The sequence below is a fragment of the Bos taurus genome, chromosome 18 (assembly GCF_002263795.3).
Source record: "Bos taurus isolate L1 Dominette 01449 registration number 42190680 breed Hereford chromosome 18, ARS-UCD2.0, whole genome shotgun sequence".
Taxonomy (NCBI): Eukaryota; Metazoa; Chordata; class Mammalia; order Artiodactyla; family Bovidae; genus Bos; species Bos taurus.
The window spans coordinates 38708133-38729765 of NC_037345.1; the positions used below are offsets into that span (position 1 = coordinate 38708133).

The following is a 21633-nucleotide window of genomic DNA, read 5'->3' on the forward strand; positions in this document are numbered from 1 at the left end:
GGATTGCAAAGAGTTGGATATGACTGAGTGACTAACACTTTCACTTTCACTATGAAAGTACATGGGATACAACTAAAGCAGTCCTTAGAGGGAGATTTATGGATTTACACATCTGTATTGGGGCTTCCCTGGTAGCTCAGCTGGTAAAGAATCCACCTGCAGGAGACCCTGGTTCGATTGCTGGGTCGTCAGGAAGATCCCTTGGAGAAGGGCATGGCAACCCACTCCAGTTTTGTTGCCTGGAGAATCCCATAAACAGAGGATCCTGGTGGGCTACAGTCCATGGGCTCACAAAGAGTCGGACACGACTGAGCAACTAAACACAGTTCACATCTATATTAGAAAAGAAGAAAAGTGTAAAGTGAATTTTCTAAGATTCAACCTTGTGAATCTAGAAAAAGAGAAGCAAATCAAACCCAAAATAAGTTAAAGAAAGGTCCTTGCTGGTTATCCATAAGGACCTACTGTCTAGCACATGGAACTCTGCTAAATGTTACGTGGCAGCCTGGATGGGAGGAGAGTTTGAGGGAAAATGGATATGTGTATATGCATGGCTGAGTCCCTTTGCTGTTCACCTGAAACTATCACAGCACTGTTAATTGACTATACCCCAATACAAAATTCAATGTCTAGAAAACTAAAGTGAACATTGCAATTAAAAAATAAGTAAAAGAAAGGAAATTGTAAAATTTAGAGTAGAAATCAAAAGATCTAGAGATAGAAGTTGATCCATTGAAAAGATTAATAAAATTGATTTTTGAAAAAACAAGAAAAAAGAAAATACAGCTTACTAATATCACAAATGAAAGAGAGGACATTACTAAAGTTTTGACAGACAAAAAATAGATAACGAAATATTGGACAACTTTGTTCTGATCAATTTGATAACTAAGATGAAATAGACAAATTCCTTGAAAAACGCAGCTTACCAAAATTGATACCAAAAAATTGAAAATTAAATAGTCCTAGAACATTGTCTTAAATATTGAATTTATAATTGAAAAATTGTCCACAATTTTTAGGCCTATAGCGTCACTATCCAATGTTTAAGTACAAAACAATGACAAGTTTACACGAACCTTTTCAGAGTATAAAGGGAGGGCACACTCTTCAACTCATTTCATAAAGATACCAAGACCCTTATAACAATACCAAAGTCATTTCAAGAAAAGAAAATCATAGCCCAATTTCTGTCATGAACATGGGTTCAAAACCTTTAGCAAGATATTAGCAGGTAAAATATTGCAATATATTGAAAAATAAATACATCATGAGCAAGTGGGTTTTTCAAGGACTGCAAGGTTGGTTTAACATATGAAAATCATTGTGATTCATCATGACAACAACTTTGAACTGTTACCGATTTCAATAGGTGCAAAAAAGGCATTTGACAAAATTTAACAACCATTTAAAAAAAGTTCTTAGCAACTGGGAATAGAATAATACCTCTTCCACTTGATAAAGGGCATTTTTGTTAATGATAAAAGGCAGAATTATTTCTCTCCTAAATTCAGAAACAAGGCAATGATGTCTCCTAAAATTGGAAGCAAGGCAAGAATATTCACTTTCACCACTTGCACTCTGTTCAACATCGTGCTACATGTTCTTACCAAGTTAAAGACAAAAATTAGTGGACGTGATTACTGGAAATGAAAACTTAAGCTATCTACTTAGAGATGAATTCATTGCATTTGCAGGAAATTATAAGGAATCCCTTTTTAAAAACCACCATTCATGTAAAAAGTGGGAAAGAAAATATGTTATTAATATCTGGGCATAATATGTTAATATCTGGAAGGATAAATGAGAAACCAGTAACTGATTACCAATTTGAGGGTGAGGTTAGAAACTCATGGCTAGAAGAGGAGCAGGGGGGAAACTTTTTGCTTTCTAAGTTATTTAAATTATTGATGCTTAAAATAGTTAATATATCATATTACGTATTCAAAACTATCTCTTTTTTAAAAGACTGGAAGTTGGAATTGCCTGTCAATGTAGTAAATAATGAGCACCTCTCAGCTCCCACAGCTCTCCTCTCAGTTCCCATAGCCCTCCACAGCAAACAGGATAGGACTCTCTTGTTAGACTTAGATACAATGTGCCATGATCATCATCTCAGAATTACACATACATTTTTAAAGGAACATTTTCATAGATATATTATGAACTGCATTAATATGAGCTGTAGTTTGACTTTTGATTATTGATAAATAACAATCTGTCTGCCATGAAAAGTAAAAAAAAGTGTTAGTTGCTCAGTCATGTCTCACTCTTTGGGACCCCATGTTCTGTCCATGGAATTCTCCAGACAAGAATACTGGAGTGGGTTGCCATTTCCTCCTCCAGGGGATCTTCCCAACTCGGGGATCGAACCCAGGTCTCCTGCATTGCAGGCAGATTCTTTACCATCTGAGCTACCACAGAAGCCCCATTTAATGCTTTCTCACTAAATCTTTTATCTGCATTGCTATTTAGTAGTAGGAGTAAAGAGTAAATATTATTTCCTTTACCTTATTTCTCTCTAATACCAGTCAATACACTGAAATAACAATAATATAGCAAAGATAAAATTTAACATTGTTAGTGTTGTTATATGCAAATACTGTGCTAAATTCTTAACATGATTTGTTTCAATATTTAATACCCATAATACTGTCAACAGAGACAGAAAAAATAAGAAGTTTAACGGCCTGATTCAGATTAAATAGCCATTGTCCACATTAATTGTACTCTGTAGTTTGGTACACTGTAACAGTTGAGAGTGTGTGTATGTGTGTGTATGTGTGTGTGTGTTATAAAGGACACTCATAAGTGGAAGTTTGGGAAATGAGTGGGCGAAAAGCAACAGAATTTAGAACACGCTTACTTACTCACTTTCACTTTCACTTTACCTGCTCATAATGATAAATAGAGACCAGTTTCAGGTCAACATCATGCCACCAAATAGAAATCTGTGCTGATATACAAACCAAAGCAAAACTGTCTTTCTTTCGGTAATTTAAACAGAGATATAAGATTATTTTAATATGAATTATTAAAGTAATTTGAACTACATCCACCTGACTAAGGGAAGTAATGAAATCTCCTTTTTTTTCTGAATTCTGCTTCTTGCTTAGTTTTCCTTTATGAATTCATCGAGGCCATTAGTAATATTCCAAATATTTTATCAGTTCTGAATCCACCCAATAGGTTCATTCACTATTTGCTCCTCTCTGTTCATCATAAACATGCACTAATCCACACTGATCATTTTAACATCCTGAAAATGTTAGAAAACACAGTAATCTTCACCCTGAGAATCCAGCACCAACAGTATCAGGCCTGCCCCAGATGATTCCACCTGCTCTTTAGCAACATATACTGTGATAGCACCAAGCATTCCCTCTGTCACAAATACCTGGACCAGGAGGCACTTTACTGAATCCCCAAATTGGGAGTAGCTGTGATTTTGGCTTCCGAGCCGTAGACAGCTGCGGGGGGGCAGGCACCAAGTTGCCGCTTGTTTCCTCAGCCACAGACCTAGAAGGGCCTGTCTCGGTGCTCATCTTGATAAACCCTAACAGCTCCCTGTAACAGGAGCCCCATCTGAGACTAATGAAGAACCAAAGGCGGTTTCTGAAAACCTGTACTACAAAGTATTATGCTGTGGCTCTGAATGTACTCCTCTTCATATATTCTTTCTTCTCCCCTCCCTTCCAAATCCATGCCCTTGTTTAGTTCCAGTTTCCATTAAAATGCTATTTGGGCAGCAGATTTCACAGACTGGCTCCATCTCGATGCTGCCATGCAAAGAAAACACATCAGTCTGACTCTTCATTTAATATAAGGGGAAAAATGGAAATAGCAAAATGTTGTAGTCGCTCTGAGCTATTTCCTAATGAACCAGTTTGTCCTATGAGCTGCAGTGAGGAGGTTCTTCTCCACAGTGAGAACTCTTTATGCATATTAATAGTATGCATGTTTTCCATGTGACTCCTTCTGACTTGCTCTCACCCCATCCTTTGAATTCATTTAAATAAAAATAATTTATGTGGACATTCCTTCAGTCAGGATTTTTCTCTCCCCCTTTCTTAAAGACATCCATAATATTTCGTTGATGCTCTGCATCCAAACCAAGTAGTTATGCTTTTGCATATCATTAGGGCTTTATAAAGAACAACAGCGACATCTGCATGTGCTGCAGCGCCAAGGAGACAGGAAAAATACCAAAAACAAACTCTGAATCGGCCTGGAGGTTGTCTGGCTCCCTGCCTCCCCAGCAGCCCCTGCCACCACCATGGATAGGAGTAATTGTACAGTGTAATCACATCATGCCTCATCTGAATATTCATAGCAGAGACAAAGCTTGGAAGGATAAGGGAGGAGCGGGGATAATTTAAATATAAAACAGCATCTCATTTCCAAATCAACTTGTGCCAGTTAGACTGTGTACCAGAATTCAGTATTAAGCAACACTGTTTTACAGATTGGAAATTGGAAGTGAAGAAGATAGAGAAGAGAAGACACTCAATAAAGAAGGGATGGATGACATTATATTCTCATCTTGACTGAGAAAAACAAAACAAGGCGACAATAACAACAGCGACAGAATAAAAATACTTAAAGTGATATCTGAAGAGTCACCAACAGTGGCTAACCAGCTGCTGTTTTACCAGGAATGAAATAGCCTATTGAGGGAGCTTTAAAAGCTCCCAATTAATATGTTGTGCATGTATTAGATCTACAAAGAACTCACTGTATTCCTTCTCTCCCCACAAATCCTTCCAATACACACTATTCCCTAACCACCACCTTTCTTTCCTGTCGGTTGCAGGGGAAAAAGATCAAAGCAACAGAATAATTGACTAATCGCTTCAAAAGTGACAATATCCCTCTTCAAAAAGAAAGAACAAAAACAAACACATACAAAAAGGTGACTGTTCATTAATGAAGGGATAAATTACCGATGGCTTCTTCATTCTCTTTAGTTCATTACCCCCCAAAAGAAACAAATATAATCCACACGTTAATACTGGAGAGTCTTCATTTTCTTTGTTTTAATATGATGCTCTTTATTTTTTTTAAGTGTTGGTATTTGTAGAAGCCTGTGCCACTGCATCCCCCAAAGAGCTACTAGTTTCAACCCACTGGAGTTTATATTCCTTTAATTGTCTAGTACAGGAACATTTCTGCTGTTTTTAAAAATATACCGCTCTGCAGGAATTAGAAGAATCCAAGGTTGTATCCAACTTCAAAGGTTTCCAAGTCATAATGATTTTAGCAAAAGTAGAAGACAGATCATGGAACAAGTCCCCGTTTGAAGATAAGCATCATAGGGACCTTTTTTTCTTCCCTCTCTCCCCAACTTTGTACTTCTCCTGGCTCTGAACACCCCTTGCTAACACGGTTTAATGATATGCAAATGAAATATGCATAAAACCATTCTACTGTATGATGATTAAACACTGGAGACATTAACAGCGGAGGCTTCACTCTTTGTAATAATCCTTCCCAGACCATCCACTTTGATTGCGGAGTTATGGAAACCCATAGCAGTTGGCAGAGAGTGAAAGAGAGAGAAGGAAGGAAAGACGCAGAGACACATCACCCATCTCGGTGCTTCTCCCTCTCCAGGAGAAGTTCCCCCCCTTTGTACTGCATTCCTATTGCTGTCTTTTGTAATCCATCCATGCAGTCGCACCAGAGCGATTAACGGAAAAGAAAAAAACCTCTTTTCTCTTAATGTTTCAAAGCTCATTAGCCAAACGATTATTCCTCATTAACAGCGAAAGCTCATTCATTAAAAGGAAGAATATGCCCAAAAGATGCCAGCGCGGTTAATCCTGAGTCCTGTACTGGGCTGTAAATCCCATACTACTTGTATATTCCATGCGAAAGGGACACGCGCCAATCCACATTTAAAAAAGAAAGAAAAAAAAAAAACAGTTTGTGTGTTTTGTAAAATCCACAAGAGCAGCAATTAATATTCCCATTGAATGACTTTATTTATTTATTTTTTGTCTCTCCCTTTTGTTTCCAGTGGCTGCCCCTGGCTCAGCGCCCGGTGCCAACAGAACACCTTTCAGGATCCACAGCAACGCAGACAACGTAAGTACCAGTCGTTTCCTGAAACTCTTTTTCAGATTAAAAAAAAAAAAAACAACAACCTAAAACATAGAGAGAAACAAGCCTCTTTCAACCCTTCTTCTCCCCTGTGTTATGCCACCAGGGTTTCCTAAGTAGCACCTTCCAAAGCACTCTGCCTTCAAGTTTGTGCATGTCTGTGTGGCATCCCTCCTCCTCCTCCACTCCCATAGTGGATCCTGTAAAAGGGCTTCAGATCGGCCCCATTCATCTCCCTGGTGATAGCAGTGAACGTAGATAAATCTCTGCCTGCTTGCTGCTGGAGTATGATTTTTATTTTGTCTCCTGTGTATACCTGGGTCAAAAAAAGTGGGATGTATGCACACACGTACATGCACATATACACGTTTCCTTCTGTCTCTTTCTCCATCGTCCTCTCCTTTTACTCACATGCACACATCCCACATGTGTATATGCATAAACATATACACCTATCTATATACATACCCATACCTCCAACCCCAAAACAGACACATGTCTAAACATTTAAACTGCCTGAAAATAAGTGTATTTATATACACATACAACCTTACACATGTGTCTATATGCAGTCGATAAGTGCCCATCTTTTAATTTATACCCATCTATATCTCCATTTGAATATTCCCTCTCCTCCCAGCGGAAGCTGCCGTGCAATCGCAATCCAGGCTCGTAGAAGCGGTGTTCTTTCCTTATGATTTCTGCCTGTAGATCTTTCTGCTCCCTTCTCTGCCTTCTTCCGAGCTGTAGAATTGGCACCTCTCCCTGAGGTTTCCGAATGGCAAGTGGCACCGGCTGTGGCATGCATTCATGCCGCTTCCTATGGCATTTCTCTTCCGATGTCTGCTTTTTCTCTTTGTTTGTTGTTGACTAGGTTGAATGGTGTTTTTTTAAAGTTAATTATAAACGAAGTTGAATAGCAAGGCAACAGCGTGCCCCCCCCCCAAAAAAAGCGCCCTTCTTCTGTAATAGATGCCCAGCTCACCCCTGGCATGGGCAAATGGGCACACAAATTTTGTGGCTGTTTTTTGTTTGTTGCTGCATTTGTTGTTTGTTTTCCTTGTTTCTTTTGATTTTTCAAGGAGTCCAGGATCCCGGCCTCTGCTTGGAACGGAACAGTGTCATGGCGGAGACGACGGCCTTTGTCTTGCTGGGTGTGAAAGCATCCGCTGTGCCGACTCCAATGCGGCAGAATCAAGTTTAAAGGAAAACAAGTGATTAAAGTCAGCTTTGTGCCTCTTTGGTGTGGAAGATCCCCAAACCCCAAGTAGCCAAGTCCCTGGGTCCGAGGAAGGGCTCGTGGTTGGAGCAGCCCAGGCTGTAATCCTGGCACTTGCGCCTTCGGTTGCTGCTCGCTGTTCGCTCCTGGGGGTCTGGATAATCTCCCTTGGCTTTACCGCACTGTCTGGCCCGCATACAGGGCCCCCGTAACATATACCCGCTGCTGCTATCGCACGAAACTGTGGCGTTGCCCCTGAATGGATGGCACGGTGCCAACTCTTCTGCCATCCGCCCTTGCAGCTTTTTTTCTTTTCTCCCTCCCTCCCCTTCTTCTTCTCCTCCTCCTCCCGTCGACTTGACGTTAATTAACACACGGGTTAATTGATTTTAAAAGCCGAAGAATTACAGTTAACTTTTCCCACAGGGTACAGACGCCAGCCGCTTGGCACACTCTGCCTTTCGCACTGGTGCAGAGGGGGGGCAGGGAAAGCCCGCAGCAAAACTAGCAACTGCTGAGGAGCGTTGCCTGCTTATTGGAGTAGAGCCGATAGAAGTCGACGTGGTTGGTACTGCCTCATCCTTACAGTATATATAGCCATTCTGTATTTTGTTAAATAATCAAGGCACAACTCTATCTTCTCCATTTGTTTTTCAAAAACAGGGAAACCCTTCAGAAGTTCTTTTTAGGGGGGAAACCCTCCCCCAGACCATTTATTTCATCCATAGTATGCTTTTTTCCATTAATAAGCAAATACCTGGTCCTTTTTTTTTTTAAGTCGTAAAGAGGAAGGCTAGCCTCCCCTAAATATCCCAGGCAAAGGAAAAGCTTTTTTTAAGGAGAAAGTTCCATAAACTTTCTCTCTCTATATCAGTGTTTTGTTTTGTTACTGTTCCTCTTGACTCAAATGAGTTATTTATGGTGAAGAATTTTACTAAGAAAGTAGGTACCTTGTAATCAAAAACGAGATTCATGTGAATGCTCTTTTATTTTTTGTTTGTATGTGTAGATTTTTGTTTTCCCTTCACCCCAATCCCCTGTACAAAATAAAAGCAATTGATACTATAGTTGGGAAGGAGATAGGCAAGGCTGGGAACTTAATGCTTTCACCTTTTCATGCTTTCATTTTATTTCATTTTGTTTTTTAAAAGCATGGAGCAAGTGAAGCGACAAGAGGAATCCATTATGCAAATCATGTCACTTTGCATAATGTTTCATGACTGGAATATGCAGATGAGTTGTATAATTTATGAGTGCCAGTGTCTGTCTAAAAGTGTTTCACACAATTTACAAAGTGAGCCAAGAGACATGGGGAAGGCAGCTCTTCCAACTCCATTGCCAGGAAAGCGCTATATATTTTCCTACAAGTGTTCCCTAGTAATATTGAATGCTATTTAAAAGAAATCAAAGTTCCAAATGTTTATGAAAATGAAGATTTTTCCTTTCACTCCTTTCAACCAAATTCTTTGCCTAAAAGTTTACAAGAAATTACTGGATTCTAAATCATTAATTTTTAGACTCGATTTGGAAAAGAAAAGTTACTTAAGCCAAATTTGCCATTTGTATATGGATTTTCCTTTCCATGGCAAGCAATGTCTTAGAGAAACAGATACCTTATCTGGATCTATGAAGACAAAGAAATGAAATTTCTCATTTTGGTTGATTTTGTGTGCCCTGCTGTGAACAACATTTTATAAATTATAGCCTCTTGGACGTTTTAGATATGTAATATGGAAGACTGAGACATTCATTATTCTTCTGAAGGCATAATTCTGCTTTCAGAGAAGTCTTCAAGATAGAAATCACATTCAGTTTTAGTTAGTTCAGTTGGTCAATCCATGTCTCATTTTGGAAACTTTTCTGAGATAATTCTCTACCTTTCGAGAAGTCATAACGTCTTTGATAATCTGACTAATCTGGCCTTATATCTTTCATTTCAGTCATAACAAGGTCTGTGAAAGAGAAGTACTGGGTGCCATGAAAGTGTATACCAGGAGGACCTAAACTTTGAAGAGCATATCAGGAAAGGCTTCCTGAGGAAAGTGAATTCAAGATCAGTTCTGAAAGCTGAAGAGAAATTAGACAAAAGAGGAAGAAAGTATTCTCCATGCAGAGAATATATTCGGTAACTCCTGAGATAAGAAAAGATCATGGTTGCTTGGAAGAACTATAATAAAACCAGTGTGGCTACAGTACAGATGATGGGTCATTGGATCATACTGGGAACAGATCAGGAGGTAAGCATGTGAAGGGGTAACTTATTCATTATTTGCATCTATTTTCTGGTACTTGGTCTCTTATGTCATTATTAATTATATATATATCATTAAGTTCATATTGAGAACTGCTTATCATTATAAAATTTTTAATAAAATAATTTTTGATTTTTCAAAATCAACTTATATGTTGAACCATCAGATTTCTGAATCCAACTTTGTGTGACATACTTCTTCTTTCTGAAGAAGAAATTTTAGTGAAGTTTTATTTTCAAAAACTTAATAGCCATTTAAGAAAATAAAAATAAGAACATTCCACCTAAGAAAAGCAAAATAAATTTTTTTCAAATATACTTGGAATGTAAACAAAGATAGACCATTTTTTGGTTCATTTTAAAAAATTAAAATTATTGAAGTCAGGCAAAATATATTTTCTGACTAAACTAAACTAAAAATCAATAACAGAAAGATATCTGGAAAAACCCAAATTTTTGCCAATTAAACACATGGATCACAGAGGCAGTCACAGGGAAATTAGGGAAATTTTCTATTGAATGACAATAAAAACACATTACAAAATTTGTAAGATGCAACTAAAGAAGTACAGAGGAATAAGCTTTAATGCTTTACTTTAGAAACCAAAAAGTTTTGAACCAATAATCTAAGTGTCTTAAGGAAATAAATTAGGCCCAAAACAAGAAGAAAGAAGGAAATAATAAAGATAAGAACATAAACTGGTGAAATTGAGAACAGTAAGGAAAAATCAGTGGCTCAGAGGGTAAAGAATCCACTTACAATGCAGGAGACTCAGGTTCAATCCCTGGATTGGGAAGATTCCCTGGAGAAGGAAATGGCAACCCACTCCAGTATTCTTGCCTGGAGAATCCCCTGAACACAGGAGCCTGCATTCAAACACATGTTCAGAGAGTCGGACACAACTGTGTGACTAAGCAGTAGCAGCAGGGAAAAATCAACATACCCAAAAGCTGGTTCTTCACGAAGAATACAAAAATTTTTTAACATCTAGCCAGACTGAATAAGAAAAAAAATGAGAAGACACAGACTATCAAGACCAAGAATAGAAGAGGTGACATCACTATAGATCTGACAGATAGTAAATGGATAATATGGGATAAGTAAATTAAAACTTTGTAAATAAATTTGATAAGCTAATTGAAATGGGAAAATTCCTTGAAAGACAAACTATTAGAATTCAAGAAGAAATAACTTGAAATAGTTTTTGGTCTATTAAAGAAATTAAATTTGTAGTTAAAAATACCTTCCTATTAAAAAAACACAGCCCAGATGGTTTCACTGGCAAGTTCTTCCAACATTTAAAGAAGAAATATCAGTCCTAAACAACCTCTTTTAGGAAATAGAAAAGGAAGGAACCTTTTCCAACTCATCTTATAAAGTCAGCATTACTCTGATGCCAAAACCAGGCAACTATAAGAGCAGAGAACTACAGACCAACACATCACATAAACATAAGCACAAAAATCTTTACCAAAATGTTAACAAGTTGAGTTGAATAATATGCAAAAACAATCCATGACCAGGTCAGGTTTATTCCATAGATGAAAGGTTGGTTCAACATTCTAAAATCAATTTGATTTACCATATCATCACTTTTTAAAATCATCAACTTAATGAATGTAGAAAAATGAGCCACAGTAATCAAAACAATGTGATGATGAGGTAGGGATACACTCAAAGATTAGTGGAGCAGGAGAGAAAGCCCAGAAATAGACACAACTTTTTGATAAAGGGTCAAAGATAACCCACTGGAGACAGAATAGTCTTTTCAATATTTGATGCTGCTGCTAAGTCACTTCAGTTGTGTCCGACTGTGTGCAACCCCATAGACGGCAGCCCACCAGGCTCCCCTGTCCCTGGAATACTCCAGGCAAGAACACTGGAATGGGTTGCCATTTCCTCCTCCAATGCATGAAAGTGAAAAGTGAAAGGGAAGTCACTCAGTTGTGTCCAACTCGTAGTGACCCCATCGACTGCAGCCTACCAGGCTCCTCCATCCATGGGATTTTCCAGGCAAGAGTACTGGAGTGGGGTGCCATTGCCTTCTCCAATATTTGATGCTAGAACCAAATAAATAAATAGATGCCTTTACCCATACTTAATGTAAATGTTAATTTTAAATGAGTAGTAAAACAAAATAAAAACCTAATACTATAAAAGTTCTTAAAGTTTAAGATAATTCATTATGACCTTGGACTAGGCAAAAGATTTTATAGATAGAGGGGAAAGAAACCTGGACCATAAATGAAAAAGATAAGTTGGACTTTAGAAAAATTGAAAACTTTTGATATTGTAATGACAATGTTAAATAGTGAAAAAATAAGGTATAGACTGAGAAAAAAATTTGCAACCTAATGAGATAAATTAAATCAATCAAAAAGTGACATAAAAAATAGAATTAGTAGATGAAGACATTAAAACAGCCACCACAACTGAATTCCATATATTCAAGAACTTAGAAGAAATCGGGAACATATTAGGTGTGGATATGACAGACAAAATAAAAAATACTCTAATTGAATCTGTAGAGACTAAAACTACCTTATCTGAGATGAAGAATACTATGTCAGGGACTGACAGATTAGATATTTCAGAAGAAAAGATTAGTCAACTCCAAGACATAAATAGACACTATCCAAAATGACACACAGAAAGAAAAGTAACACAAAAATAATGGACAGAGAAACAACGAGTTTTGGACAACTTCATGTGGCCTAATATATGTGCAATTGGAGCCCTTATAGGACAGATAGAAGGGGGACAAAAAATATATAAGGCAACAGCTCCAGCTATCTCAGTAAATTGCACATATTGGTGTATATTTAATGTGTTCTTTTGAGAAGGTGACATTCATATCCTCTTAGTCTACCATCTTTATCCAAACACTGAGTACATCATAGTTTAAATGACCATTTCTCAGTTAACTTTGTTCACTGTAACCAATAATTAATAATTTTATCTTCAGGTTTGATTCACATCAATCATCCATCCTTTGGTGTTACTTTAAATTATTTTTTTACTTTCGATTTACTATTTCTGTTTTTAATATGCTTTCTATTGTCTCTGTTGCCTTTCAAAGCTGTTTTCAGTGTACCTTATTTCTCTTCCTATTTATTATCCTTCCCAAGTAGTTCTAGTTCTTGTTGTTACCTCCTCTTTGAAATCTTATATTAAGTTTGAAATTCATTTACAAATCTTTAGGTTCTTGAGATTAACAGAGTAGAACCCTCTTAACTAATACAATTGGGGGCCTGTAGTTGGTCAATTAAAGGGCTTCCCAGGTGGCTCACTGGTGAAAAATCCACCTGCCAAGCAGAAGATGCAGGCAAGATCCCTGAGTTGGGAAGATCCCCTGAGGAAGGAAATGGCAACCCACTCCAGTATTCTTGCCTGGGAAATCCCATGGACAGAGGAGTGTGGTGGGCTACAGTCCATGGGATTGCAAGAGTTGGACACGACTCAGTGACTAAACAACAGCAACAAATTTGTCAGTTAACCAAAAAAGTTGATTTATAGCTGGGACTAATAAAAATGTTAATACTTAAGCATTTTACTTTCTTTGAAACATAAACTGTTTTTCTTTCTTTGAAACATAAAACTGTTTTTATTCACCAGTACCCATATAGACTTCCTAGACTGCTCAGTGGTAAAGAATCTGTCTGCCAATGCAAGAGATGCTTGTTCCATCCCTGGGTCAGGAAGATCCCCTGGAGTAGGAAATGGCAACCACCTCCAGTATTCTTGCCTGGAAAATTCTGTGGACAGAGGAGCCTGGCGGGCTACAGTCCATGGGGTTACAAAGAATCAGATATGAGTGAGCACACATCCAGCACCCTCAGATATAAAGCTGGCAAGGTCTTTTTTTTGAGTGTAGGTTATTGAATGGTGTTCTCAACACATTCACCAAAATCACACACTAAATGCACGAGGCATGATTTCACATTTTGATTTCTTTGGAGATAGTAAGATATTTGAAACAATTTTAATACAGAATGCTTATAGATATTTACAAGTTTTCTTCCAGTCTTTCCCAGTGTCTCATTCACACCAAATCCAAGTTAAATTTCCTCTTTATTGAGTCCTTTTAGAGCATTCAGCTTAAATTTGTTGCTGTTCTTGTTTGTACAGTCTACAGTTTTCTTTTTGCACTCATATTGTATCAGCTTATATACAAGTGACTAGATTAAATAATAAAAGTAACAAGTGCAATGTGTATAAACAGTATTGGAGACAAACACAAGTGGTTTTAATAAGCTTCTGCTTAACTGGAGGAAGAAGTGCCTGGCCATACCAGAGGATAGTATAGTAACCATGAACTTTCAGCAAGGTAGATATCAGCCATATTTTAATAGAGAGAAAGAAGAGTGCAGGGCAATATAATGAATCAGCTAAGTGGAGGTTAGTTACTGTAATATCTACTAAATGTTGGGATTAAAGCAGATCAGCAGTTGAATTAGCACATTGGCAGATTGAGGAAGCAAATAAGGGCAAGGGAAAATTTGTGGGCTTGTGTTTGTTTGGCTGTTAACACCCAAGTTATTCTCAGGGGTATATTTCACATTCAGCTGTTTTTTAGTGTTATTAAGATGTTAGAGTGCAAACCCATTTTAATCTACCGGTTTGTTTGTACTGTTGTAACATGGTTTGGGTTAAGACTGAACTTAGTCATTCAAAATGGCTTTTTTGTGTGCTGGGCTGTGAATACTAATGATATGTTCCTCACCTAAAAGTAAGTGATATTTTATCCTCTTTTCATAAAATAAATAGTTTACCTAAAATAGATCTTAAATTCATTTACACTTCCAAAGTATTTTGAGAATTCCGTTTGGCAGCAGAACTTAAACCAAGGAATAAGTTTAGACTACTTTTTCTTAAAATAGTACATCACTTTTAATCTCTTCCTTCAGTAATTATGGGATACTGCAGTAAAATGCTGAGATCACCTCAGTATGTTCCTCAAATACTTTATGGCTTTCTGACCATGCACACTGCCTAAGGGTTCAATAAGTAGGTTAATTCTTCCCTCAGGGTTGGCCTGAGGGTTAAAGTTCCTGATGAGCCAAGTAGAACTTGCATGTAGAAAGAAGGTGGGTTGATTAAGTGTATATGAATGCTGGGGGATATGAACTACTTATGTGCTTTGAGGTTACAATATGATCTTTATTCTGTTTCTTATATTTTATCTGTTTTCATGTTGATTTGCTTTTTTTGGCTTATCTGCCGCCCTATTATAACCAAGCTCTTTCAACATCTGACAAGCGATTGCCATGAAAGCAATCTTGTATTTTCATGCAGTTGTTTTAGTGGAAGTTTTGCATTCTATTCCTTTTTTCCTTTTCATTTATTCCAAACCTGTTTCCCGTTTTACCTTTTTATAAATAAGATAAACTAAGGAAGAGAAATATATCAAAGGGTTAATTTTATTTGATTAAATCTTTCTTCCATGACATCTCTAACAGTAAAAAATAATGATGATCTCCCTATATGCTGGTATTTTATTTACTTTATATATTAGCCATTTTTAACATTTTTAAAAGACTTTACATTTTACCACAGGGTAAAAAACAGACCCCATAAATTTAAGTACTTACTCAAAGTTATGTGGCTAGTAAGTAGCAGGACAAGAGTTAATAGCTGAGAAATAGCTATAGTTGGTTCTATACTGAATTTGAAATAGCCATTGTATTGCACAGACTGTATCTTCATATGTACCACCTTTAAATAATTCTACAATGTGATCCTCTTCATGGATCATAACCTTGCCATGGCAAAGGGGCTTGTGTAACTCAATGAAGCTATGAGCCATACCATGCAGGGCCACCCAAGACGGATAGGTCATAGTGAAGAGTTCTGACAAAACATGGTCCACTGAAGGAGGAAATGGCAAACCACTCCAGTATTCTTGCCATGAGAACCTCATGAATAGTATGAAAAGGCAAAACACATGGCACTGAAAGATGAGCCTCCCAGGTTGGAAGATGTCCAGTACGCTACTGGAGAAGAGCAGATGCCAATTACTAATAGCTCCAGAAAGAATGAAGCAGCTGGGCCAAAGTGGATGTGCCTGGTGGGGAAAGTAAAGTCCAGTGCTGTAAAGAACAATAATTCACAGGAACCTGGAATGTTAGGTCCATGAATCAAGGTAAATTGGGCATGGTCAAGCAGGAGATGGAGACTGAACATTGACATCTTAGGAATCAGTGAACTAAAATGGGCAAAATTAATTCAGATGACCTTTATATCTACTACTACAGGCAAGAATTCCTTAGAAGAAATGGAGTAGCCCTCATAGTCAACAGGACTCTGAAATGCAGTACTGGGGTGAAACCTCAAAATGACAGAATGATCTCTATTCGTTTCCAAGTCAAACCATTCTATATCACAGTAATCCAAATCTGTGACCCAACCACTGATGCCAAAGAAGCTGAAGTTGACTGGTTTTAAGAAGACTTACAACACCTTCTAGAATGAACACCAAAAATAGATGTCCTTTCCATCATAGGGAATTGGAATGTAAAAGTAGGAAGTCAAAAGATACCTGGAGTAACAGGCAAGTTTGGCCTTGGAGTACAAAATGAAGCAGGGCAATGGCTAACAAGAGTTTTGTCAAGAGAATACACTGGTCATGGCAAACACCCTTTTTCCAAGAACCCAAGAGTCAGCTCTACACATGAATATCACCAAAATCAGATTGATTGTATTCTTTGCAGCTGAAGATGGAGAAGCTCTATACACTTAGCAAAAACAAGACCTGGAGCTGACTGTGGCTCAAATCATGAGTGCCGCCTTATAGAAACATTTAGGCTTAAATTGAAGAAAGTAGGGAAAACCACTAGGCAATTCAGGTATAACCTAAACCAAATTCCTTATGACTATATAGAGGAAGTGACAAATAGATTCAAGGGATTAGATCTGATAGACAGAGTGCCTGAAGAAGTATGAGCAGAGGTTTGTAACATATATACGAGGCAGTGACCAAAATCATCCCGAAGAAACATTGTACAGTAGTTAGTGACCAAAGCCATCCCAAAGAAAAAGCAATGCAAGACGGTAAAGTGGTTGTCTGAGGAGGCTTTACAAATAGCTGAGAAAAGAAGAGAAACAAAAGGCAAAGGAGAAAGGGAAAGATATACCGAACTGAAAGCAGAGTTCCAGAGAACAGAAAGGGAGATAGAAAGGCCTTCTTAAATGAACAATGCAAAGACATGAAAGAAAACAATAGAATGGGAAAGACTAGAGATATCTTCAAGAAAACTGATGATAACAAGGGAGCATTTCAGGCAAGGCAAGGAAAGGACAGAAATGGTAAGGACCTAGCAGAGACTAAGAAGAGGTGGCAAGAATACACAGAAGAACTATACAAAAAAGGACTTAATGACCCAGATAACCACGATAGTGTGGTCACTCACCTAGAGTCAGACATCCTGGAGTGTAAATGGGCCTTTGGAAGCATTACTAGGAACGAGGGTAATGCAGGTGACAGAATTCCAGCTGAGCTATTTAAAATCCTAAAAGATGATGATACCATTAAAGTGCTGTACTCAATGTGTCAGTGAATTTGGAAAACTCAGGAGTTGTCCACAGGACTGGAAAAGGTCAGTTTTCATTCCAGTCTCAAAGAAGAGCACTGTCAAAAATGTTCAAACCACCATAGAATTTTGTTCATTTCTTGTGCTAGCAAGGTTATTCTCAAAACCTTCAAACTAGGCTTCAGCAGTATGTGAACCGAGAACTTCTAGATGTACATGCTGGGTTTCAAAGAGGCAGAGGAACCAGAGATCAAAGTGCCAACATTCACTGGATCATGAAGAAAGCAAGAGAGTTCCAGAAAAACATCTGCTTCATCGACCACAGTAAAGCCTTTGACTATGTGAATCACAACAAACTGTGGAAAATTTTTTAATAAATGGGAATACCAGATCACCTGACCTGTCTGCAGGTCAAGAAGCAATACTTAGAATCGGACATGGAACAACACACTGCTTCAAAATTTGGACAGGAGTATGACAAGACTGTATATTGTCACTTTGCTAATTTAACTTCTATGCAGAGTGCATCATGTGAAATGCCAGGCTGGATGAAGCTCAAGCTGGAATCAAGATTGCCAGGAGAAATATCAACAACCTTGGATATGCAGATGATACCACCCTTATGGCAGAAAGGGAAGAACTAAAGAACCTCCTGATGAAGGTGAAAGAGGAGAGTAAAAAAGCTGGCTTAAAACTCAACATTCAGAAAACTAAGATCATGGTGTCCAGTCCCATCTTCATGGCAAATAGATGCAGAAACATCAGATTTTATTTTCTTGGGTTCTAAAATCACTGCAGACAGTGACCACAGCCATGAAATGAAAAGACACTTGCTCCTTGGAAGAAAAACTATGACAAACCTACATAGTAGAGTAAAAAGCAGAAATACCATTTTGCTGACAAGGGTTTGTATGGTCAAAGCTATGGTTTTTCTAGTAGTTGTGTATGGATGTCAGAGTTGGACCATAAAGAAGGCTGAGCACTGAAGAATTGATGCTTTCAAACTGTGGTGCTGGAGACTTGTGAGAGTCCTTTGGACAACAAGAAGATCAAATCAGTCGATCTTAAAGGAAACCAGTCCTGAATATTCATTGGAAGGACTGATGCTGAAGCTCCAGTACTTTGACCACCTCATGCAAGAAGCTGACTCACTGGAAAAGACCCTGATACTGGGAAAGATTGAAGGCAGGAGGAGAAGGGGACAACAGAGGATGAGATGGTTGTATGGCATCCCTGAATCAATGAACATGAGTTTGAGCAAGCTCCAGGAGATAGTGAAGGACAGGGAAGCCTGGGATGCTGTAGTCCATGGGGTCACAAAGAGTCAAACAGGACTTACCGACTGTACAACAACTCAGTACCAAAAATGTACCTTATGTATTATATTTTTTAACTTGAAGAATAACTACATAGAGAACATTTCTTTTTTAATAGTCTCTTGTACTTGTCTCATGAATGCAATCAAGATGTTTTCTTAATTCTTTGAGAATATTCATTACAGATCTTATGAGGTTATTTTCTCCTTCTTGATTTCTTTTTTCCTCAAATCCTCTTTTTTTCTTATTTGGCTTTTCATTGTATCAAGAGAAGACCTTTATTCAAATATTTGGTCCTTGGCTTTCAATTTGTATCTGAGTGTGAGGTACTAAAAAGATCTTTAAAAACTCTTTCTGCATGAATGTGGATTGTTATTTATTGGTGTCAAGTTAGGCAAAATAATTGGTCATTTTATTATGGCCAATTTTATTGGTGACCATTTTATTATGAACCTCCAAATGTCAGTATTTCTAAATATTTTACCTTATGATGGATTTTTCAGAGAGGATTTTTCTGAGTTCCTCTTTGGAGAGTATAGACTTGGCTTCCAGCATTCTTTGGGCCAACTTTGGGAAAGTAGCTAGTATTATCACTATTTAATACATAGAGTTTCAATAATTCACCAATTTTGAAGATGAGGATACAGTCTTTTGCCCAATCTGGTACTCCACTTCAAAGTCCCACTGGTTGTACTTCTTCAAAGAGTAAATCTCTTGTCTTCTCCAATGGACAAAAGAGAGCCAATTTGCTAAGCTATATAGTTGGCAAAGGCTACGTGTAGGTCTAAGTCTTTCTAATACAGACTTTTACCCAGTCCTCTTTGCTTCCTGTCTTAGCTATGCTCCCACATTCAGAAATATCTAAGACCTATAATTTGTGTCTTTATGAGATTGTTGTATGATTTGACTTGTTTCTGAACTGTCTCTCCCTCCTGGCTTAACCTTCCATTTTCAGACATCATTTAATCTGTTTGACTTAATCCATTTCCTTTCTGGATTCTAAATTTTTAATATTTTTTCTCCTCTTCTATTCTCTTTGGCCTGTTGGTTTATCCCTTTTTGATCATTCTACTTCATTTTAGTGGAGTATTCAAAGGGAAAGTGTAAGTTTTTATGTTCAAGCCACTATTTTTAACTATAAGTCGATCTTCTTATCTATTGCTTGGCACTATTATGATAACTATCTAATCTACTTGCTATTATTCTCCTTTCTCCAATTCATTTTTGTATCTACCTTCCCCCTACTTCTAGTTCTTTTAAACTTCTAGTAGGCAAAGACCTATACTCAAAAAAATCTTAATTTTGGAAAGGGCACTGTCCTTATTAGGAATATATAGTTCTCTTGGTTTATTGTAGAATTTTTTGTCACACTAACTTTGTCATTAGTCAGCAGTATGGCAGAATAAGTGTTTTATTCTGTCATCCTCTGACATGTCATCAATTTTTACAATAATTCACAGATAAGAGTATCTTTGTATAAAGTCCAGGAATCCAGTGGGGAAGTTCCAGCACTGTTCAAGAAAAAAAAAACAAACAAACAGATGCACTGAAAAGAAAATGAAAGTCACTCAGTCCTGTCCAGCTCTTTACCATCGTGGATGGTAGCCCACCAGTCTCTTGCTGTCCAGAGATTTCTCCAGGCAAGAATACTAGAGTGGGTTGCCATTCCCTTCTCCAGGGGACCTTCCTGACAGAGATAGAACCCAGGTCTCCTGCATTTCAGACAGAGTCTTAACCATTTGAGCCACCAGGGAAGCTCCAAGATGCACTGAAAAGGGCAGGAATAGTTTCTCTCTACCTATGACACCTCATCCCCAAGTCAGCACAGCTCAGTGCCAAGAGACACCCCCTTGGCCATCAGTTTCCTCCACAAAATAAATCTTAACAAATTTAGGGAGATTAACAGGTTACAAAACAATTCTTAATAAATTTAGAAAGATTTAAATCAAACCAAGTATCTTTTCTGCCTACAATAGTTGAAACTAGGAATGAATAACAGGAAGAAAGCTGGAAAATCTGTAAATATGTGGAAATAAACAATACTCTTCTAAACAACCGGTGAGTCAAAGAAGAAATCAAAGAGAAAATGTCTTAAAACAAATGAAAATATGGAGAAGAAAATGACAACCCACTCCATTCTTGGCTGGGAAATCCCTTGGACAGAGCATCCTGACGGGCTACATACAGTCCATGGGGTCACAAAAGAGGCAGACCTGACTTAGTGGCCAAACCATAACATGAAGGCACCCTGTGCCTGAAACATACCAAAATTTCAGACTCCTTAAAGGAAAGGAGGTATTTGTACAAACCATATTGTTTGTACAAACAGTTTAGGCACCGTGAGGCACTCTAGTCAGGGTGGTAGGAAACCTCATGAAATCCAACTTCCCAGATGTCAGCCATGGGCCAACCTTACAAGGATAGCAGCCAGGCCTGTCTTGTTCTGCACACTAAGCAAAGCTCAGTTGGTAAAGAATCTGCCTGTGATGCAGAAGACCCCGGTTTGATTCTTGGGTTGGGAAGATCTGCTGGAGAACAGATAGGCTACCCACTCCAGTATTCTTGGGCTTCCCTTGTAGCTCAGCTGGTAAAGAATCCACCTACAATGTGGGAGACCTGGGTTCAATCACAAGATTGGGAAGATCCCCTGGAGAAGGGAAAAGCTACCCACTCCAGTATTCTGGCCTAGAGAATTCCATGACTGAATAGTCCATGGGGTCACAAAGAGTCAGACATAACTGAGCAACTTTCACTCACTAAACAAAGGTAACAGATATCTGTGATATCAATAAGGTTAAAAACATGATTTGCATGTAAACAAAAAGGAAATATATCAAAGATTTATTTAAGCCATAGGCAATGGCACCCCACTCCAGTACTCTTGCCTGGAAAATCCCATGGATGGAGGAGCCTGGTGGGCTGCAGTCCATGGGGTCACTAAGAGTCAGACACGACTGAGCGACTTCACTTTCACTTTTCACTTTAATGCATTGGAGAAGGAAATGGCAACTCACTCCAGTGTTCTTGCCTGGAGAATCCCAGGGACGGGGGAGCCTGGTGGGCTGCCGTCTATGGGGTTGCACAGAGTCGGACACGACTGAAGTGACTTAGCAGCAGACTTAGCAAAGGAACCTAAAGGTAATAAGTATGTTGAAAGACTGTCAGTTATCACCAGGAAAGACAAATGAACTCCATTTGCTGAGTGAGAGAAAAAA

General features: G+C 38.1%; 1 long non-coding RNA gene across 2 annotated transcripts in view; it reads left to right on the forward strand.

Annotated features, from left to right (window-relative positions):
• The window catches only part of LOC101903067 (uncharacterized), a 212181-nt gene that overhangs the window by 184083 nt on the left and 6465 nt on the right, over nucleotides 1-21633 (forward strand). The window contains exons 3-6 of one of the 2 annotated variants that reach the window (XR_009491358.1): nucleotides 6020-6087; nucleotides 7185-7316; nucleotides 7748-7889; nucleotides 9262-9558. This is a non-coding gene — a long non-coding RNA (uncharacterized lncRNA). The remainder of the gene's footprint in view (nucleotides 1-6019; nucleotides 6088-7184; nucleotides 7317-7747; nucleotides 7890-9261; nucleotides 9559-21633) is intronic. The other variant, XR_009491357.1, reaches the window with a different exon arrangement.